This window comes from Mesoplodon bidens, assembly GCF_964165515.1.
Source record: "Mesoplodon bidens genome assembly, chromosome: 6".
Taxonomy (NCBI): Eukaryota; Metazoa; Chordata; class Mammalia; order Artiodactyla; family Ziphiidae; genus Mesoplodon; species Mesoplodon bidens.
In genome coordinates, this window is record NC_138162.1 from 117,830,238 (window position 1) to 117,851,619 (window position 21,382).

Consider the following 21,382-nt stretch of genomic DNA (forward strand, 5'->3'; position numbering starts at 1 on the left):
TTCTCTTACATGTAAAAACCGGGAGAGCAACCATGTGCTTCCTCACAGGTTTTTGTAAAAACTAAATGTGATCATCGCTGTAATGTAGCTAGACTCTGCTCAGCATATCGTAAGCCCTTGATAAATGTGATCTGTTATGAGCTATTTCTTCATACTATCCCAGCTCTGTGTACTGAAAGCTGTTTGTGAGCACACGCTAGACATTAGACATTCAATATACATTAGCTGATTCGATGAATAAATATTCATTTTCAGTCAGCAAAATGATGAAACTGCAACTCAGTCAAATCTAAACAAAGGGAAGAATCAAGAAGGGAGAAGCACAAAGAACTCGCTGAATTTCTCTTCTTCTCCACTGTCCACGGTGCCCCAGCTTTTGCATGTGTTTGCGTCCTTGCTTGCTTCCTTGAGCAGTTAGAAGGATGCTGCTGCCCTTTCCTGGGACTGGGGAGAACCAGGAAGCCCCAAGTTTGAGGCCTTTAGTTCCAGGCGTCTTAAATTTGAGATTCCCACTACACATCCAAGTGGAAATATTGGTAGGCAATCGGATATGTGTCTGGAGTTCTCCTACTAATTTCAGAGACACGAACACTGCCTCCTGAGGTGTGTGCTGTCAATTGGGTGGACATTGTGTCTATGTCTTCTCTGTCCCCAAACTGTGTATCATGTCACCAAGAGCAAAGGAAATGCCTCATGAAAACATGCTGATAGATTTTAAAAACTGACAACCCTCAGGACTTCCCTGGTGGCGCAGTGGTTAAGAATCCATCTGCCAATTCAGGGGACACGGGTTCGAGCCCTGGTCCGGGAAGATCCTGCATGCTGCAGAGCAGCTAAGCCCGTGCGCCACAACTACTGAGCCTGCGCTCTAGAGCCCGCGAGCCACAACTACTGAGCCTGAGTGCCACAACTACTGAGCCCACACGCCTAGAGCCCGTGCTCCGCAACAAGAGAAGCCACTGCAATGAGAAGCCCGCCCACTGCAACAGAGTAGCCCCCTCTCACCGCAACTAGAGAAAGCCCGCACACAATAACGAGGACCCAACACAGCCAAAAAAAAAAAAAAAAAAGACAGCCCCCTCCCTAGAATACTAAATCCTTGAGCTTTGTGCACTTTTTTTTGAACTGGATTTTTTAGCCTGGAATACACCAGTATCAAGACTGAGACTGCATACAAGGTTTCCTCTGAATGTGTGTGTGTGTGTGTGTGTGTGTGTGTGTGTGTGTGTGTGTGTGTGATCATTCAGGAAGGGAGGCGTATTTTATTAGAAAATCCATGTTCATCAGCAGATTCTTAAAGGACCCTATGAACCAAAAAGGAGTTTTAAAATTCAGGATTTCTTCGGCCTGGGTGACATGAAAACACAATAACAGAAATATTCTTTAAAAAAAAGTCAGTTTAATAAAGTGGAACCATCACAAGCTTGGAGGCCAGCTGTCCTGATAGAATCCAGATGACTTTAGTTACATTACCAAAGTCTCAGTCGCCACGATGTAAATGGGCAAAGAGGGTTGTAACACCTACCCCGAGAAGTTGCTGGAAGATTAAATAACTTCAAGCACAGAAAGAGCCTGGAACACAGGTGCACAGCGGCTTCTCCCCCAGATTTATTTCATTTTCCCTTCTTCCTCATGTTCTCTGCTGATTAGAAAAATTAGACAAATAAGTACTAAGTGGAACATCAGATTTCTGTGCATTGTTTTCTAAGAAAAACATTAAATTATGTAACAATATTTTCTTATAAGCACTCTAATTTCTCCCTCTTTTGGTATTTAATACATATAAATTAGTCAGAGGGAGGAGGTGTAAGTTCTGCTGTATTTGACACGTTTGTCAGAGGTATGATGAAGGATTTGCCATATTCTGAAGAGGTACAGCGTTAACAGACTGCCTGCAATAGACTCTAAATCACTGTGGAATGAGTGTCCAGGTGTCAGATCCATTGAATCCAGTAAATCAGATGTACTACTGTGACTGTAACATAAATATATTGGCGTGAGTATAATATCTAATATATCAGTGTGATTTGAGCATTACTAGATAAAAATCTATATAGTTTTGAACTTACGGTAAGATTACTGCAGCTTTTTAAGGCTTAATAAATAGTGGTTGATGACAATGATGCTATTGAAGGAATGGTAGAGATTCACAGTTCTGTGTCCCTTAAAAACCACTGAGATTTCACAACTGACGTCATAGGATAGAAATAGAAAAAGGGGTTGTAGGATCTCTACGTTGTTATGGGCTGACATTTATCTTCTATATTGTTATAGGCTGAATTTGTTAAGCTGCATTAGAAGGGCCTAAATTTATTTATACCTATGATAAAATATAAATGTATGTAAAATATATTTTACAGTGATGATCCAGCCGTTACTTCACTAGGTAAACAAAAGGGATGGGATGAACTTTGGCACTGGCCCGGCTCGCAGACCCCTGGGCAGTGGCCCTGACGAGACCAGGTGTCAGTTTCACTTTGTCTTTTTTATTTTTTTTCACTTTCACTTTGATGGTGAGCTCTATGACTTTGATAAGACGGAGCTTACATACAAAGGCCTTTTCTGCTCATCATTGAACAGTGAAGAAGTATTATATTAGAAAGAAAAATTATATTTTGGATGAGATTAGTACATGCATAACTGGGGAAGCACCTTAGGAGGTAAACTCTCTGGAAAAAAAGAAAAAACGTTCTGTTGCCTGGCGTGCATGTGTAGATGCCCGCAGATGTAGCTGTTACTTCAAATAGAGACTTATTCGTCTTACAGGAAGTACACATACACGGCATTGTCACTAAAAATACCGGATGCTGTTACAAGTGGGAAAGATACTTGATGCTCTTAGGAATCTGTCTGTTCCTAGAAGTAACTATGCTGATATAACCCTAGCCTTCCTAGAAATTTCCGCTCTCTGCACGCACACATTTTCCAGTGTTTATGTGCTGTAAATACCGGCATAATGTGCCCACAGAAAGTCAGTACCAAGGAGGGGCTGAGCCTGCAGTGAAGCGAGCCTGTGAAACCATGAAAACTGGGTCCGTGGGGGATCTTTTTCTTCTTGGTTCGTTCTCTACCTTTAGTGCGTCTTCCTCCTGCCCCGTGTTCCTTTCCACCTTTCTTAGGACTGACAAGACTTCTTTTCAGAAGAATCTAGAAATACGTAAAGTAAGCTCACAATTGCATATATAAAGAAGGCTATTTGTATAACTAGCTACCAAGATTCTGCATGAGGTACCTCTAGAATGGTTTGATTTGTGGTCGCATATAAATAGAGACACAGAAAAAAAAATCCAGCAAAACATCAGCTCATCTGTGGCTTTTATGTTTGCAAAGAGTGTTCATCAGATTGAGAATGAGTCTTACCTTGTCTGCTGGAATTTTCTGTGTCGTTTGAATTTTTCAAGGTGAAGGATAATGGGTAGGAGTTTTGCTCAGCTGTAAGCTCCTGAACCTTGGGCTGTGGCCAGACTAGTGGTTTTCCTTTTCAGGAATATTCTAGATCAGGGATCCACAAACTTTCTTAAAGGGCCAGGTAGTTGATATTTTAGGCTTTGGAAGCCAGGAGACAAAATTGAGGCTCTGATGTAGGTACTTGTATAGCCATTTAAATGTAAAGAACATGCTTAGCTTGAAAATCAAAACAAACAACCAAACAAAATCAGTAAAATCTTCCCCAAACAGGTGCTGGTCCGACTTGCCCTCGTGGGTCTTACTTTGCTGACCTCTGTTCTGAATGAGCCCCTACCTGCCTCTCCTCCCCTGCCCCATCCCGGGCAGCGTGCAAGTACCCCTGGAGAGGGCCTTAGCAGAGCTCTTTGCTCAGATAAGGAATTATTTTTGTTGCATGTCCTAATCTGACTTCATTAGCAAAGGTTATCAGACTAAATGACTGTTTTGGAGTTAAAAACAATGTGTGGGTGAGAAGGTGCAGAGAAGTAGTGAGGACACTGTATCACTGCGGAGCTGTGCTTCTAAATGCATTTTTACATTTTAAGTCTTTTTATTTCAGAAAAATCTAGAGATCCAAGGGTTCTTGATGTCAGTGAAAAGAATCAGACTAATGAGCAATTTTATGGGAAATGATTAGAATCAGTCTCTTCAAGTCATTATAACTGAACTACCCAGTCAAAGGAGGATTGTGAAATATCACAGGTACATTCCACATATTTTACCTCATTTTTTTTTTTTTACATTGTTTCCTTTCCTTAAACTGATGTTTGTCTCTGGAGATTTTTTTCCCCATGCTTTTTCTTTCTTATGTTTGTTTACAAATGAGTTATTATTTTACTTATTTGCTGTTATAAATTCCAATAAGATTACATCTTATCCTCTTTCTGTTATAAAAGGTAGACTTATAAAGAATCTAAGGCATGAAAGCATTCAAAGCCTGGATTTAGAATTGCCCACTTTAAGTTAACAGAAACATTTATTTATTAGTTTATTAGAATGAAAATCTTTTTACAGGTGGTTGCTCAAAACAGGTCTAACATACTCATCTGCTTTGTTATTTTGTCTGAATTTTGAAAACTGTCTAAACGTTTATAAATTATTCATGCAGTTCATCTCCTGGGGACTTCTGTTTGGGCTGAAGGTGAGAGCAGCTTTCCTCCTGAGAGGGAGGGGCTCCTGCAAACCTATTTCTTTCCTCGGAGGAAATGATCTGCCCTCTGCCCTGCGCTATATACTTGGGCACAAACATAGACCTCCGGAATTAAAAAAACATTTGAAAGAGGTAACGTTATTTTCTATTGAAAAGAAAATGAAAGAGATTTTAAACTCTGGAATAAAAAGCCTGGAAGGTTTTTAAAAATCCTAATGCAGTGAAATTTCGAATAGAAATGATCGGGTTAATTGCTGGCTTAAAAGCATGGGAAGAACATTGCCCTCCTGAAGGTATGTGACTTTCTAGTGTAAGGTACAGAGTAATAAATGACTCTTCCAAACAGGTGGATGGAATTAAGAGGCCCAGCAGGCAGGCTGAGGCCCCGCAGCGGGAAGGGCCCTCAGAGAAGGGAAGCCACCCCACGGGGGCCTGGACCTTGCCACTGGAGGGGATTTGCCAGGGGCCTTGCTTTTTTCCCAGACTGTTTTCGAGGATGTTTGCAAAGTGAGCAGCCTTGTGGGTGCTCTAAAAATGGTCCACATCAAAAAAAAAAAAATCTGTTAAGTATGGAGCTGTTTTATATTTATTTATTTATTTATTGGAGCTGTTTTAATTATCACTTAAACCTGGGGCTGCTTTAGTTACCAGATAGTGTCGCCTTCTAGAGAAAAGGCCACGTTTTTTTTTTTTTTTTTTCTCTGCAGGGTAATAAAGAAAACGTCTCTCTTGGGGCAAAGGGGCAGGTTTGCCTGAGCCCATTAACAGAAGATTTGGGTTTTTCAAGTTCAGGATGCTTAGTGGGGACACAATGCACTGCGCGTCCTGCTGCTCCCTGGGACCAGGGGACCGACCCCGCGATGCTCCTGCCGCTGGCCAAGCCGGGTGACAAAGCCCTTCGTCTGTCCCAGGAGTGTCCTGCCTTGGCCAGCGCCCCTGCAACGACGGCGGAGTAAGTGCTTAGCTCGCTAACGCGGTCCATCTCAGCCCCTCGGTCACTCTGGACAGGACAGGGGAAGAGGGGTTTCCGGCCGGGAGCTGTGGCTCGGGGCCAGAGTGGACCGGGCGCTTCCAGACTGGCCGGCCAGGAGAGGCCGGGCAGCAGTGGGCGGGCCTGAGCATCCCGCGTGCTCCTGGGCGTTTCCCCGGCTCTCGTGCCTACTTAGCCGCATCTCCGGCACGTGGTCCACAGGCATCTTGCGGCATCGCGGAGCTGGCCTCCAGCCGGGCTGCTCGGCCTGAGGCCCCTGGCGGGTGTGCGTGGGGAACCGTCTAGAAGGAGGGTGCGAGCATGTGCCCTGGCGCTGTGGGCGCACGCTACCATGAGCTCCCAGAGTGGCCACTGGGATTTCCACGTCCGGCGGGGCCCAGGGCCTGTCCTGTCCCTCTGGAGGTGGGCAGACCAGCAGCTGGGTCTGACCCAGGCTCCTCTCAAGTCACCGCTTCTGCCTGAGGTCCCGGGTCCCCAGTGGGGGAGGGTCTGTGCCCCGTGGGAGCGGCGTCTCTGCGCCCTGAAAGTCAGCCCTGCCGCCTTCAGAGCCGTGTGTTCTGGGGGCTGGTCTTCCCCGGGCAGGACCCCCGGGGTTGGGGAGCCCCAGGTGGAGCCCGAACCTCTCCCTGCTGTGGGAGACCCTTCGCCGTTGTGATCATCCTCGTGTTTGTGGGTCGCCCCGGGCTGGGGGCCTTGACTACATCTCCACCCGCCCTCTTCCCCCGTAATTGTGGCTCCTCCTTTCTCTCTTGAGTTTTAGAAGGTCTTTTCTGCTAGAGTCCACGCTGTCTCATCCATAGTTGCTCTGCAAACAGTGGTGGTTTGGGGGCCCTGGGAGATGAGCTGGGGTCTTCCGACCTGGCCATCCCGGCCACACCCTCGTATTTTACTGTATTTATAGAAAAAAGGTTCGTAGATTCTCTCTTTAGCATGCCACTTTCTCCTTTCGGTCTTTTTTATTTTCTGTCTTTAAAAAAATTATGGACTCATTTATACAGTGACGCTTATCGTGCATCTCACGTGGTCAGGATTGGCTCCTAGGCATTTTCTCACCTCCCTCAAGTCCTGTAGGCGTTTTTTTGTTTCAAAAATTTTTTATTTTATATTGGAGTGTAGGTGATTAACAATGCTGTGTTAGTTTCAGTTGTACAGCAAAGTGATTCAGTTATACATGAATACATATACATGTATCTATTTCAACTTCTTTTTCCATTTAGGTTGTTACATAATACAGGCATTTTTGCTTGTAGAACAAAGGGGATCCCCATTACCTTCACTTTCTCTGTAAGAAACGACTCTTCCCCAACATTCCAGGGGAGGGGGGGATAAAAAGTTGTGAATACCCTTCCCCAGTTCACTTTCCTCAAACAAAAACACACTCACCACCTCCCATGTTCCCCGAAGTCTCATTTTTTGGCACAAATTTTGGGATGTTTTAGTTATCACTTAAGTCTGTGGCTGTTTAGGGCTTCCCTGGTGATCCAGTGGTTAAGACTTCACGTTCCAATGCAGGGGGTGCGGGTTCGATCCCTGGTTGGGGAGTTAAGATCCCACGTGCCTCGTGGCCAAAAGACAAAGAAAAAAGTATAAAAAGAAGCAATATTGTAACAAATTCAATAAAGACTCTAAAAATGGTCCACATCAAAAAAAAATCTTTTAAGTATGGAGTTGTTTTATTTTTATTTATTTATTTATTTTGTTTTTTGTGGGTTTTTTTTTTTTGAGGTATGCGGGCCTCTCACTGTTGTGGCCTCTCCTGTTGCGGAGCACAGGCTCCGGACGCGCAGGCTCAGCGGCCATGGCTCATGGGCCCAGCCGCTCCACGGCATGTGGGATCCTCCTGGACCGGGGCACGAACCCGCGTCCCCTGTATTGGCAGGCAGACCCTCAACCACTGCACCACCAGGGAAGCCCCAGAGTTGTTTTATTTTTATTTATTTATTTATTTATTGGAGCTGTTTGAGTCATCACTTAAACCTGACTGAAAAAAAAAAGAGCAACCTAAAAGTTCGGAGTTATATTTTATCCAGTGGACAAAACTGAGGACTTCAGCCCAGGTTGCAGCATCTCAGACAGCTCTGAGGGTCTGGCCCCAAGAGGTCAGGGAGGAGCGAGGATCTACAGGAGGTTTTGCAACAAAGACCAGGTGGTCAGAATTGAAAGATGACTGTTCATTAAAGAACACCAGACACCTCCAGTGAAGGAACTTAGCGCTTTTCTGTGTATGGGAAGATGCAAAGTCTGGACTCACCGGAATCATTCCTTTGATGTGCACCTCAGCTCTCTGGGGCCAGCGTCCTGTGCTTCCCATCCTGAGTCTCTCAGGTGCATAGTTGTGGGTCCTGCAGCAGTTGACTGCTAGGTGGGCTGGGCAGTGGGCAGCCCATCTGTCTCCATCCTGAGTGTCCTCAGGGCTCACCGTCTGGACGGCTGTAATGTGATGGCTTGATGGCTGCAACATCCTTTGTTTACTGATACGGCAGCAACATTTTTCTTTCACAATGACAATAGTAATTTGATTGTCAATTGTCAATTGTCAAACAACAATGAGGTTTTGAGAACTAACAGAAACTGTCCAGCACTCAGACTGTGCCCCACACATGATCCGTGCTCGATAAATGCCAGCTGTCACTAGCAGAGACCTTTGCATCCTGACCACCACCGTGTGTGTTTTAGATTTTTCTCAGGTTCTTCCTTAGTGTGGAGCCTCTGGCACACGCTTTTGGTCATCAACCTCCAGTCTCTGCTGGGCCTGTTGATCTGCACTTTTGTCCATCTTCTTCTTCTTGGGGAATCTTCCTTCTCTCCCCTTGTTGGAATCCTAGCCCCTCTTCAACAATCAACTCTCCTTTTTTTAAAAAAAACAATCTTCCTTGATAATCCCTCCTTTAGGGAACTGGGATCGCCCTGGTTCTTTCACTGTTTCTGTTACTTATTCTGATGAATTCTGTGCGGGGATTTGTATCCTTGGTAGCCTGTGTCATTAGGATGACCCAGGATGCTCCAAAGCTGTGGGGCTGTCTTGTCTTCTCTGCAGTGGGCACACTCTGCGTCTGTCCCTGCCAGCCTGCAGTCTGCAGCTGTGGTTATCACAGAACCGTTATCATGGAATGCACGTGAACTTGGAGTTGTGTGATTATTGCTAACCAGATATGTGACACATGGTGAGGGCCCCAAACTGCTGGGTTTGGGTGATAATCCAGTGGGGTGATAATCACCACCCACAGCATTTGTAAGGATTAGATGAAGCTGGAAAGAGATACCTGGAGGGTGCACGTGCATTCCCTGGCACACTCTCCTGCTCTGGAGTTCCCTTCCATGCTGTCTCTCCTTTGCCCTTGATTTTCCCTGTGTACAAAGACCATCCGGGGGGCCTCTCAGACGTCTGTCTCAGAGTCCTTGCAGCCAGTGTGCATCCACCCTGCACCCTGAACCCTCTCCCTGGATGATTGTAACCCTGTCCACGGGTCTTCTCTCCTCCCACTCCATTCTGTCCTGCAAATGACAGGCAGTGTAGTTGTTCTACTTCATAGGATTTTTCTGCTCAGGAATGTTTGGTGACGAATTCTACCTTAGGGTAAGAATAAAATAATCCTGGCCATTAAGGTTGAAGAGATTTGATACAATTACAATCTTCCTGAATTTATTGTGACTCGTTTTGTGACCTAATATGTGGTCTATCAATCCTGGAGAATGTTCCATGTGCGTTCAAAAAGAATGTGTGTTCTGCTGTTTTTGGATGGCATGTTCTACATGGGTCTATTAAGTCCATTTGGTCTAATGTGTTGTTAAGTCCACTGTTTTCATAATGATTTCCTATCTGGCTTATCTGTCCACTGAAGTAGGTGGGGTGTTAAAGTCCCCTACGATGATTGGTTTGCTCTCAGTTTCTCACTTTAAATCCATGAATATGGATTTATGTATTTAGGTGCTCCTATGTTAGATGCGTATATACTTACAATTGTTATATCTTCCTCTTGGATTGATCCCTTGGTCATTCATATTATGCCCTTCTCTATTTTTTTGAATTTTATTTTATTTATTTTTTATACAACAGGTTCTCATTATCCATTTTATACATATTGGTGTATATATGTCAATCCCAAGCTCCCAGTTCATCACACCATTGGAATGTCCTATAAATATCAATTAAATCTATCTGGTCTATTGTGTCATTTAAAGCTTGTGATTCCTTATTAATTTTCTGTTTGGATGATCTGTCCATTGGTGTAAGTGAGGTGTTAAAGTCCCCCACTATTATTGTTTTACTGTCGATATCCTCTTTTATAGCTGTTAGCAGTTGCCTTATGTATTGAGGTGCTCCTATGTTGTGTGCCTATATATTTATAATTGTTATATCTTCCTCTTGGATTGATCCCTTGATCATTATGTAGTGTCCTTCCTTGTCTCTTGTAACATTCTTTATTTTAAAGTCTATTTTATCTGATATGAGTATTGCTACTCCAGCTTTCTTTTGATTTCCATTTGCATGGAATATCTTTTTCCATCCCCTCACTTTCAGTCTGTATGTGTCCCTAGGTGTGAAGTGGGTCTCTTGTAGGCAGCATATGTATATAGGTCTTGTTTTTGTATCCATTCAGCGAGCCTGTGTCTTTTGGTTGGAGCATTTAATCCATTCACGTTTAAGGTAATTATCGATATGTCTGTTCGTATTACCATTTTCTTAATTGTTTTGGGTTTGTTTTTGTAGGTCCTTCTCTTGTGTTTCCCACTTAGAGGAGTTCCTTTAGCATTTGTGGTAGAGCTGGTTTGGTGTTGCTGAATTCTCTTAGCTTTTGCTTGTCTGTAAAGCTTTTGATTTCTCCATGAAATCTGAATGAGATCCTTGTGGGTAGAGTAATCTTGGTTGTAGGTTCTTTCCTTTCATCACTTTAAGTATGTCATGCCACTCCCTTCTGCCTTGTAGAGTTTCTGCTGAGAAATCAGCTGTTAACCTTATGGGAGTTCCCTTGTATGTTATGTGCCATTTTTCCCTTGTTGCTTTCAATAATTTTTCTTTGTCTTTAATTTTTGTCAGTTTGATTACTATGTGTCTCGGCATGTTTCTCCTTGGGTTTATCCTGCCTGGGACTCTCTGAGCTTCCTGGACTCGGGTGACTACTTTGTTTCCCATGTTAGGGAAGTTTTCAACTATAATCTCTTCAAATATTTTCTTCGGTCTTTTCTCTCTTCTCCTTCTGGGACCCCATAATGTGAATGTTGTTGCGTTTAATGTTGTCCCAGATGTCTCTTAGGCTGTCTTCATTTGTTTTCATTCTTTCTTCTTTATTGCGTTCCACTGCAGTGAATTCCACCTTTCTGTCTTCCAGGTCACTTATCCGTTCTTCTGCCTCAGTTATTCTTCTGTTGATTCCTTCTAGTGTATTTTTTATTTCAGTTATTGTATTCATCTCTGTTTGTTTGTTCTTTAATTCTTCTAGGTGTTTGTTCTTTAATTCTTCTAGGTCTTTGTTAAACATTTCTTTCATCTTCTCAATCTTTGCCTCCATTCTTTTTCCGAGGTCCTGGATCATCTTCACTATCATTATTCTGAATTCTTTTTCAGGAAGGTTGCCTATCTCCACCTCATTTAGTTGTTTTTCTGGGGTTTTATCTTGTTCCTTCATCTGGTACATAGCCCTCTGCCTTTTTATCTTGTCTATCTTTCTGTGAATGTGGTTTTTGTTCCACAGGCTGCAGGACTGTAGTTCTTCTTGCTTCTGCTGTTTGCCCTCTGGTGGATGAGCCTATATATATTATGCCCTTCTTTGTCTCTTGTAACAGTATTTAGTTTGAAGTCTATTTTGTCTGTTATTCTTTACATTTCCATTTGTATGGAATACCTTTTTCCACTCCCTCACTTTCAGTCTGTGTGTCTTTAGATCCGAAGTGAGTCTCTTGTAGGCAGCATATAGATGGTCTTGTTTTTTTATCCATGTTGTTTTTTAACCATAGAGTGTTTTTTTTAAGCCACTCTGTGTCTTTTGATTAGCAAATTTAGTCTATTTACATCAAAAGTAATTACTGATAGATATGTACTTATGGCCGTTTTGTTACTTGTTTTCTGTCTGTTTTTGTAGTTTCACTCTGTTCCTTTGACCTTCTCTTTCTCTCTTCCCTTGTGTTTTGGTGGTGTCTTAGTGTCATGTTTAGATTCCTTTCTCATTTTCTTTGATTTATTTACTTTGTTTTTTTCCTTTGTTGTTACCATGGAGTTTACATGTAATATCCTATGCAAACAGTAGCCTGTTTTAAGTTGGTAGCAACTTAAATCTGAACACATTCCAAAGCTTTATAGTTTTACTACCCCACCAAGTTTTATACTTTTGGTGACATGTTTTACATCTTTTTATTTTATGTATCCCTTAAAAATCATTGTAATTTTAATTTTCCTACTTTTGTTTTTTAACCTTTGTGTTTTCTTTATAAGTGATTGATACACTACCTTTTTTCTATATTTACAGTTTCCAGTGAGATTTTATATTCATTTGTTTTCTTATTGTTAATTAGTGTCATTCCTTTTCAGCTTAAATAAGTCCATTTAATATTTCTTGTAGTGCTGGTTCAGTGGTGGTGAACTCATTTAGCTTTTTCTCATCTGGGAAAATCTTGATCCCTCCTTTAATTCCAAGTGATAACCTTGCTGGTAGAGATTTCTTGCTTTGGAGGTTTTCTTCTCCAGCACTTTGAATATGTTATGCCATTCCTTCTTGCTTATAAGTTTTCTGCTGAAAAATCTGCTGATAGCCTTATGGGAGTTCTCTTGTGTGTATCAAGTTGTGTTATTCTCGCTGCATTCAGGATGCTCTCTTTATCCTTACCTTTTACCATTTTAATTGGCATGTGTCTTGATGTGGTCTCTTTGGGTTCATCTTTCTTTTTTTTAACATCTTTATTGGAGTATAATTGCTTTACAATGGTGTGTTAGTTTCTGCTTTATAACAAAGTGAATCAGTTATACATATACATATATCCCCATATCTCCTCCCTCTTGCGTCTCCCTCCCTCCCATCCTCCCTATCCCACCCCTCTAGGGGTTCATCTTATGAGGAACTCTCTGGGATTCCCGGACCTGGATGCGTGTTTCCTTCCTCAGATTAGGGAAGTTGTCAGACACTATTTCTGGTTCGTGCTCTCTCTCTGTTCTCCTTCTGGGTCCCCCATAATGCAGACGTTATTCTGCTCGATGTTGTCCGAAGGGCCCCTAAGATGTCTTCACTTTATACAACTTTTCTTTTTTCACTTTGCTGCTCTGTTTGGGTGAGTCCCTCTGCTTTGTCTTCCAGCTTGCTGATTCGTCTTCTACCTGCTGTTGAACCTCTCTGGTGTGTTTTTCAGTTCAGTAACAGTACTGTTTGTTGAAGTTCTCACTGTGTTCGTCCAGCCTTCTCCTGAGTCCAGTGAGTGCTTTCGTGACTATTACTTTGAACTCTTTATCAGTTAGGCTGCTTATATCTGTTTCATTTAATTATTTTTCTGAGGTTTTGTTTTGTTCTTTTGATAGGAACATATCTCCTTATTTTGCCTAATCTCTGTTTCTGCATATTTGGTGAGTCAGCTATCTCTCCTGGTCTGGAAGGAGTGGAGAATATAGAAGATTTCCTCTGTGCTCAGAGGCACAATCCCGCCCGGCCGCCAGAGCCAGGCACCCAGGGGCTGCATGCATCTCCTGTTGTGGTGAGGCTGCAGCTGCTCCCAGGCTATGCGGGTGGGCAGGGGTCTGGCTGCCGGAACAACTGTGGGGCCTGGCCACAGAATCTGTGGCCTTGGTGAGTGTGATGTAGTTTTTAACACATTGATTTGACCAGGTTTGAGACCCTGACTAGGAGCTGCTCATTTCCATTTCCTGGCCAGTCCCTCAAGCCCACACCCCAGCCACCTCCTATATAGGGCTCTCACACTCCAGGCCACTATACACCTGCCCTAATCACCCCCGGGCCAGGTACCAGACAACCAGGAATAGCCCCTGTGCCCAGAGCCTGTGGAATTTATTCAAATCAGCTAATCCTAAACTGCTTACCAATTCCTTTGCATGGAAACCACAGTAAAGGCACTGCCCACAATTCTCCCTCTCCTCTGCCGCTTGACTGACTCTGATGCTTCCTCTGAGTGGCCCAGCATGGTGTACTTCCCCCCCTCCCTGAGAATTTGAATAACAAAGCTGTCAGGCTCTTTCTGGTGTCTGCTCTTGGTCCGCTTCTGGCCTTGCCATGCCTCACCCGAGGTGATGTGGTGAAAACGAGTCCCATGCACTTTCCCATTTACCACCAGAGCCCATTTCCATGTGCATCTGAGGTTGGGAGGTGGGGTCAGTGGCCTTTCCTTGGGTCCCAGTTCACCTTCCAAACAATCGCTTCTTCTTATAAAAAGTCCTGCTCTTTCAAGTGTTGGTCCTTTGAATGGACTGTCCTTCACCCACCTTGTTTAATCAAGACTTTGGATCCAGTTGGGCTCTTGACTTTCTTCTTCACCCCAAGTCCTGCCATAATCCTGGGGAATGCCAGCACACTTGTCTATCAATTCCATGCCCTGGCATCTTGCTTCCTATTTGTGGTTTTACCTGCTTGCACCTGCTGATCGTTGCCTCTATGCATCTTCCACCCCTTGATTCTGCAGCAACACTTTCATGCTCCACTTCCAAAATCCTAAGTCAAAATATCTATCAGTATGTACTGCTGTGTGACAAACTACTCCCAAATTTAGAGGCTTAGAGCAATACCCTCAAACCTCATATGTGTTTATGCAGAGCATTACAGTGACCCTCAGTGAGTTTAAATCCTTGAAACAAAGTGTCCTCTAGTCCAGGCCAGCTCTCATCTGTGTATTCGCAAATCTTTAGATCCATTTATAAGTAGATTAGTGTCTGCACACTTTAAAGGTTCACACTTTAAAAAGTTCACATCCTTTGACCCACTCATTCTCTCCTACTCTTCTTGAGGATATAGGTGATGCCATGTTCCGTACAACATTATTTATAACAGCAGAAAATCAGTAACAGCCTAAATCTCCAATTTATGGAATGGTTAAGTAAATTCATGGATTTTAAAGTGGTCGTAGAAAGTGATGTTTATGACATGTTTATAATCACATAGAAAAAACTTACTGTAGAATGATAATGAAAAGAAGTAATAATCATTTGTATTTACAGTATGAATGCATTGTTTAAAATGCAGCATCTTTATGGTGGCAGATTGTATTCCTTTCAGTTGAGTTGATAAAAAGGAAGTAAAGCCTTGATGGAAGAGGCGGTTTGTTTGTTTTCTCCATTAGAGGGGAAAGGCAGATCTACCAGGGTAATTTGATATTTAAAAGTGGCTTCGAGATTTCTTTGACGTAAATCACCACGGACAGCCCCTGTTTCTCCTGAAGTTGGCATTTTCTCTTCCTCAGGGAGTCTCGGGGCGGGGGAGCATCAGCCTTGCACAGGGGGCGTTTGCTGCAGGACAGGCGGGGACAGGGGGACAGCTGCCCCCAGCTTCAGGGGCCACCCCCGAGGAGCCTGCCCTGGACCATGCGGCCGTCACTCCCGGGAAAGCAGAAAGGAAGGAAGAATGTGACAAAGGGGGAAACCAGCTGTTGGAGCAAAGAAGGAGTTAGATGCTGAAGAAACGCCAACGTGGAGGACAGTTGCTCTGGCACAGAAATCCCGGGTCTGCTCCGTCTGCTTCTGCTGGACTCGCTCTTTCTCAGCGCTTGCCGTTCTGGGAAGGAATTTGCTCCGAGCTGGTGTACCTTCAGCCCCGAGACTTCTGACGGATGGAGGAGCAGGTGTTGCAGAAGCCTGTGGCAGAAATGGCGCAGACCCGGGGGCTCATCTTAATTTTATGCTGGACCCTGTGATTTTGTTTGAATGTTTTGTGTATTTCTTCATGATGAGGAGGTAAGTAAATTTTTGATGACACTTTTCCATAGGGATACATACAAATTTATTAATTCCACTGTTTATTTATGATTTGTATATTTAATATTGAGGTTATGATTATACACTTCAAACCAAAGCAAATTTAGTAGAGAAGAACTGTGTTGGTAATAAAAGGTGTTGGCATTATGATCTTAAGAAAGCATGCAACTATCTTGGTGGTAAAAAAACCTCTATTATGGGACTTCCCTGGCAGTCCAGTGGTTAAGACTCTGTGCTTCCGATGCAGGGGGTGCGGGTTCGATCCCTGGTTGAGGACTTAAGATCCCACACGCCACCCGATGTAGCCAAAAAAAAAAAAAAAAACTATTACATCCGAAAAAGTAAGTCTTGCATTCATTACAAAGCCACATGTTATGTAAGCTCCTGAAACAATAATCACAGCATAATCAGAAGAAAAGTAAAAAATGAAACAATGTAGTATTTGATTGCTACACCCTTGACAAATAGTTTTTATGAATTGAACCATAGACCTAATGAATGAAGGGGTGGTTATCCTCGTTGCTTCGCCAGGCACTAGACCACCTGGATGTGTTCTCACCCTGAGAGTGGGTTCCACCCCCTTCACGCCGTGGGCCCAGGGAAGGGTCCCACCCCCGTCACTCCATCCAGCTGGCAGCCGGTGCATAACTGGCTTTTATAGAGATGGCACAGCTGTTCTGTTCTGTGCCTGTGTCCACAGCCTCTCTGCTGTCTGAGGGTCCCATCTCTGAAGGACATGATGTACCTCTGCCAGGCTCCCCGTGGGGACAGCAGCCTTGCTGCTGCACACACCTTGCAGGTGAGGTCTTAACTGTGTCCATCTGTCTCCAGGGACACAGGTGACCTGGCACTGATAATATCGTCTTCTGAGGAGATCCGTTTGTTCACTTAAAATGCTCATCCCGGACACACGGATTCTGACAAAGTGCCTGGCCCAGGGGGGACGCCGTTGTCTCACAGAGAGCGTGGGACACCAGGAGAGATGCTTGAGACCTGTCTGGTGAGCTGAGGGCTGCTGCATCGCCGACAGCCAGTACCTGCCTCCACAGTGTGGATGCAGCTCCGACGGCTTTTAGTTCTGTTTGGGTTCTGGAGACACGTGATCCGCATTCACTCATTTAATCTGATTGAAGGTGTAACGTGCAAGTCAGTCCACGTTAAGTGGGCCCCCTGCACAAAACGATGTAACGTCAGTCCACACTGAGATCAGCGTGCACTCCGTAAGTGTCCTCCGAGACTCCTTCACTCGAGGCATTAACAGTCTCCTTTCAAGACCCCTGAAGTGTCTGAACCACCTACGGTGGCCGTGGTACCCACAGGCTTCTGATGGAAAACGCTGCCCTTTCTCAGCTCTGCACTGTGCATGCCGGGATCTCCCGGAAGCAGAGGCTCTCACAGACCGTGAGCCCATGACCCTCTGTTCTCTGGACTCATTGCTTTGGGTCATAAAAGCAGTGCCCCACAGCATGGATCTGTGACGAGGCCTCTCCCTAGAGGATGGAGCCGGACCTGGACCTTCCGGCAGGTCCCAGTGTGGAGCAGGGCACGTCCTCCGTGGCCCCTGCCCTCAGTCCAGGCCAGATGCCGAGGAGCTGGAGGAGTCCCCCGCTCCCAGACCCCTCGGCTGCCTGGGGAACCCCTTGGGATCAACTGAGTGAACAGAATTGGGAGTTTGCAGAGTTTATAGATGGAGTCACCATCACCGTGTGTGAAGGAGCTCAGAGACACGTGGCTGCTTTCCTGTCTCTTAAACCAGGTGTCCTGGCAGAGGAGGGGGGCCGAGGTTGGCACAGCCGGCCACCCTTTAGGCAGCTGTCCCAGCTCTGATGCCTGGCCGATGACGGTCCGCATCTGTGCATTTTCACGTATGTCTGGCTGGTGGCCTGCAAATCCTTCCTTTTGGGGTGAAGAAATCTGGGGATCTTTGCTTTGCAGATACTCACATATAAAGCAAGGCAACAGACATCTCTACACATGCTCAACCCCAGACGACCTCACTGGGACATGTCTTGTCCCCTTAGGAGTTGCAGATGTTACCTAGATGTCACCCACGGTGAGGACTCATTTCCTGTTTCAGAAGACAGTGCTGGGCCCTTGAAGGAAGTTCAGTGCCATTGCCACCTTCCCTATACGCCCCTGGCAGCTGATTTAATTTGTTTAATTAAGAGGACCAAGGGACTCTTCAAAGGCTCTGATTTAAGTTACAAGGTAGCACATGGGCCCCCCGGTGGGTGTCACCATTGCCACAGGCATTGATTAGCCAACTTTCTGCCCCTGGGGATTGCACTTCCCCCACTCCTGCCACTTAGACCCCTCAACTCCCTTTAGTGCCCACAAGGACGGGCACCTCTGAAGTTCACATTTCCATTGGCTGCCTCTCCACCGGACTCTCTCCTGCCTGGTCAGGGGTCCACTTTGCTTCCGGGAGAGGCATTTGTCCTGCTCCCTAAAAGTCTGGGTCACCAAGGTTTAAATGGATATCAAGGTATCGTAAGGCCTAAAATTCTATATGTTGCTGTAGAGGCGGACAGATCTCCTCTGCCCTCTTAGGGTCTCTGGCTGAGCCTAAGTGTTAAATTGACATAAAACAGATGAACAGCAGAAAAGCATACACATTTTATTGAATTTTTCCATGTACTTGGGACCCTTCACAAGAGAATGAAGTCCAAAAGAAGTGACTAGAGCAGAAAGATTTAAAAAAAATTTTTATTGGAATATAGTTGATTTACAATGTTGGGTTAGTTTCAGACATAAAGCAAAGTGAATCAGTTATACATATGCATATATCTGCTCTTTTTAATATTCTTTTCCCATATAGGTCATTACAGAGTACTGAGTAGAGTTCCCTGTGCTGTACAGTAGGGCCTTATTAGTTACCTATTTTATATATAGTAGCGTGTATATGTCAATCCCAATCTCCCAATTTATCCCTTCCCTTTTTCCCCTGGTAACTATGTTTGTTTTCTATGTCTGTGAGTCTGTTTCTGTTCTGTAAATTAGTTCATTTGTGTCATATTTTAGAACTCCACATATAAGTGATATCATATGATATTTGTCTTTCTCTGTCTGACTTACGTCACTTAGTAGGATAATCTCTAGGTCCATCCACATTGCTGCAAATGGCAATATTTCATTCTTTTTTATGGCTGAGTAATATTCCATTGTATATATGGACCACACCTTCTTTATCCATTCCTCTGTTGCTGGACATTTAGGTTGCTTCCTTGTCTTGGCTGTTGTGAATAGTGCTGCTATGAACATAGGGGTGCATGCAGAGCAGGAAGATTTTATACTTTTTAGACAAAGAAACAATAAGTATGTGAAGAATCGGCAAGACAGAGGGCTTTGGGTTGGGGTAGTAGAAGTTAGAAGTGACCAGGTGAGTTCACACAGCCTTCTGCCTCCTTGGCCCTGTGTTCCCTGGTCCCGGGGGATGGGGGTGAGGGGTATCCCCTGATTTCAGGGAAGAATGTAAAGGTGGTGGTTGGAGGTTGGAGTGACCTTCCTGCTGCTTGCCGTCCAGCTGAGATGCTCCATGTGCTGAGGTGCCATATTTTGGGGAAGCTTCACTGCCTTGACATCCTCGACGTCTTTGAGCCTCCCAGGGATCCCTGAGTTCCTCCAGGGGCACATCTGCTCTCTGGGGGGCTTGTCAGGTGAGAGCAGATATACCCCCATGCCCGACCCCCAACCCCGGCCAGTTCCTCTGTCCGCCAGCTCAGCTGCATTGACCCAGGAGTTGTCACTCCCTGACCACCAGCACGATTATCTCAGCAAGCAATCACGACTTCCCAAGGGAACCAGGGTCACCCCACCCTCTGGTTATGACCAAGTCTGCCTTCTGCAGTCCCACCTGGTGACTTTGCTCCCCGGTCCTGGCCTGTGTGCCCTGTCTGGGGTGCTGGCTCCTTCCGGGACTGTGAGTACATGGAACAAACCACCTGTCAATCACGTCTGTGCAGGACAGGGGTCCTGCGCTTGGCTGTGGCCCCTGACTCGAGGGCGGGTGGAAGGAGACCTATCCAATGGTTGGAGGGTCCCAAAGAGTTAGGACTAGTAGGTTGCTTTAATCCAGAAGCAATGAGGGAGCATTGGAGTGTGTTCAACAGGGACCGGACAGGCTCCGTTTTCCATGTTCACTGGTGACCCTGGCAGCAGGTGGAAATGGGATGGAGGGACTGACTGCAGTCCAGCAGGGAAGAGCTGTTTCAGCCATCCAGGTGAGAAGTGGTGGTGCCCGCACTGGCCTGTGGAAAATGGCCGCACAGAGCTGCTAGATTCCATCCATGTTAGGAGCTCAAGTTCACTGGGATTTGAGTGAAGATTCAACAACAGCCCCCAGGCTCTAATTTGAGCAATTGTTACGTGATCACTCCATTAATCCCAAGAGATGGGAGGGAAATAAATAGATGTAAAGAATACTGTCACTGAAACCGAGGGAGAAGAGGCTCTTAGGAAAAGAGAGATTGGCTAAAATCTTTCAAAAATTTCAGAGAGAGAAGTCAGTGAATCGTGGACCAGAGGACCATTGTTCTCATTTCTCAATCACTGACTCATCACTGGTCTCTGACAGAGCTGTTTCAAGGCAGATCTGGAATAAAGGGGCTCAAGGACTCGGCGGAGGGGAAGAGGTGTAGACAGTGCGTGTAGACCACGAGAGTCCACCATGCCAAAAAGAAGGTGGCTTCCACCTCCCTCTGGTAAGGACCCTCCATGCCCCCTGCGTAAGTACCAATCATTTCCTCAGCTCCAGAGCCTTACTTCAGTCCATCCTGCAAAGTATCGATACCTTTGCTCTGATCTCATGTGTGTCAGGAGTCAGGACGCTGACCTTTGGGCAGGAGGAGGGAGGGGCATTGCCCAGCTGGCCCCAGGCAAGTGCCTTAGAGAGCTTAGAGAAGGAGGGACACAAACGGAGTGTCACTTTGGACCAGTCAGGTGACAAGTTCCAAGTTCTCGTTTTCTTTGTCACTGTCATCACAACAAACGCATCACAAACTTGCAAAATAAATAATCAGTAAATAAAAGCCTGATGGCTGGGAGAAGTGTCCACCTTCTCATCCCCTGCCCTTTTCTCCAGTCGATGGCCATCTGTCTGTTTTCCCCTGTGGAGCAGTGAGAGACTGGACCTCTCTTCTTGCGGACAGAGCAGCTCCTGGCTTCCCACTGTTGCTAAGATTCCCCCACCCACCACCTCCTGGAATTCCAGCGTATTGGCACATTTATAACGCTCAGGAAGTTCATGAAATTCAGCAGGTGAGCACACTAAGCAACTGCAAACATCAACAGGCAGAAATTACGTAAAAATAACATCAATTAAAGTGAGAAATAGGGAATTCCCTGGCCGTCCAGCAGTCAGGACTCTGCCTTTTCACTGCCTGGGTTTCAGCCCCCTGGTGGGGGAACTAAGATCCCACAAGCCACGTGGTGCGGCAAAAAACAGTGAGAATGTTGCACTTTCGATTTTACAGAAAGATGTTTCTCGGTCCATGAAAGCTCCAAATATAGTTGACACAGAACGGTAATTCTCAGCTTCTCATCACAGAAACTCCAAGTTCACGCGTTCTTAACTGGTTTTCTTTTTCTTTTTGCATAAAGGTGGAATTTCAGATTCCACAGTACCTTACATTTGAGAAATGGAATATTTCCTGCCCCATCATTAAACAAAGGACGTCACAGTCATCAGCGATTGCAGCCCTCCAAAGTGAGCCGGTGAGCCCTGAGGGAACTCAGGAAGGAAAAGAATACCTGCCATCCAGCAGCCATCAGACTGCGGCCACTCCCTGCGGTGAGCCACGCGGAAACTCGGGATGTGAAAACCGTGGCCCCAGAGAGCTGACGTGCAGATCACAGGAATGATTCCAGTGAGCCCAGACCCTTGCATCTTCCCATA